The sequence below is a fragment of the Arachis hypogaea genome, chromosome 20 (assembly GCF_003086295.3).
Source record: "Arachis hypogaea cultivar Tifrunner chromosome 20, arahy.Tifrunner.gnm2.J5K5, whole genome shotgun sequence".
In the NCBI taxonomy this organism is placed as follows: Eukaryota; Viridiplantae; Streptophyta; class Magnoliopsida; order Fabales; family Fabaceae; genus Arachis; species Arachis hypogaea.
This window is the reverse complement of record NC_092055.1, coordinates 54,591,085-54,592,904: the sequence shown is the minus strand read 5'-3', so window position 1 is coordinate 54,592,904 and position 1,820 is coordinate 54,591,085. Positions and strand designations below refer to the sequence as shown.

Sequence of the window (1,820 nt, the reverse complement as noted above, 5' to 3'; positions counted from 1 at the left end):
CAGCTTGCATTCCATTTAGACTCTGAAAAATTATATTAACTTGCTGAGCCAATATTTTATTTTGAGCCAATATGGCATTCAGAGTATCAATTTCAAGAACTCCCTTCTTCTGAGGCGTCCCTTTACTCACAGGATTCCTCTCAGAATTGTACATAAACTGGTTGTTAGCAACCATGTCAATGAGTTCTTGAGCTTCTGCAGGCATTTTCTTTAGGTGAATGGATCCACCTGTAGAAGTATCCAATGACATCTTAGCTAATTCAGATAGACCATCATAGAATATATCCAAGATGGTCCATTCTGAAAGCATGTCAGAAGGACACTTTTTGGTCAGTTCCTTGTATCTCTCCCAAGCTTCATAGAGGGATTCACCTTCTTTCTGTTTGAAGGTTTGAACATCCACTCTAAGCTTACTCAGCTTTTGAGGAGGAAAGAACTTGGCTAAGAAAGCCTTGACCAGCTTATCCCAAGAGTTCAGGCTATCCTTAGGTTGAGAGTCCAACCATATTCTAGCTCTGTCTCTCATAGCAAAAAAGAAAAGTATGAGCCTGTAGACTTCAGGATCTACTGCATTAGTCTTAACATTATCACATATCTGCAAGAATTCAGTTAAGAACTGAAAAGGATCTTCCGATGGAAGTCCATGAAACTTGCAGTTTTGTTGCATCAGAGAAACTAATTGTGGTTTTAGCTCAAAGTTGTTTGCTCCAATGGCAGGGATGGAGATGCTTCTTCCATGTAAATTGGAATTAGGTGCAGTAAAGTCACCAAGCATCCTCCTTGCATTATTATTATTTTCGGCTACCATCACCTCTTCTTGTTCGAAAATTCCTGTAAGGTTGTCTCTGGATTGTCGTATTTTAGCTTCTCTTAGTTTCCTTTTTGGAGTCATTTTAGGTTCAGGATCTGCTTCAACAAGAATGTTCTTGTCCTTGCTCCTGCTCATAAGAAAAAGAAGGGAATAGAAAATAATAATAGGGATCCTTTTTACCACAGTATAGAGGTTCCCTTGTTGTTAGTAGAAGAAGAAAGGGAATAAGAGTGAAGAAGAATGGATAATCCAAACACAAGGGTGAGGATAGGAGCAGTGATTTGAGATAAAGAGAAGTGTTAGTAAATGAATAAAAAGAAGGAGATGGGATAGAGGAAATTTCGAAAAATAAATTTTGAAATTTAAAGTTAAATTTCGAAAATAGTTTTGAAAAAGGTTAGTAATTTTCGAAAATTAGGAATGAAATAAAATTAAAATTAAAAATTGAAAACAATTAGTTAATTAAAAAGAAATTTTGAAAAAGAGGGAAGGGATTTTCGAAAATTAAAGGTAAAAAGTTAGTTGGGCAGTTTTACTAAAGATAAGAATCAAATAAAAAGTTAAGTGGTTTGTTGAAAGAGATTTGAAATTCAATTTTTGAAAAGATAAGAAGACAAGAAGTTAGAAAAGATATTTTAAAAAAATAAGATAAAAAGATATTTTTGAAAAGATATGATTGAAATTAGTTTTGAAAAAGATTTGATTTTTTAAAATCCCAATTAATGACTTGATTCAGAAGAAATCACAAGATATGATTTTAGAACTTAAAGTTTGAATCTTTCTTAACAAGCAAGTAACAAACTTGAAATTTTTGAATCAAAACATTAATTGACGATGTGATTTTCGAAAATGTGATAAAATAAGAAAAAGATTTTGAAAATATTTCGAAAAACATTTTTGAAATTTTTGAAAATAAATAAAAAATGGAAAAGATATGATTTTGAAAAAGATTTTGAAAAAGATAAGATTTTTAAATTGAAAATTTGATTTGACTCATAAGAAACAACTA

General features: G+C 31.8%; 1 non-coding gene across 1 annotated transcript; it reads left to right on the top strand.

Annotated features, from left to right (window-relative positions):
- Positions 1-304: 304 nt before the first annotated feature.
- On the top strand, positions 305-412 carry LOC112787864 (small nucleolar RNA R71). Its single transcript, XR_003195252.1, has one exon. It is a non-coding gene; the product is annotated as a small nucleolar RNA R71 (small nucleolar RNA).
- Positions 413-1,820: the final 1,408 nt, after the last annotated feature.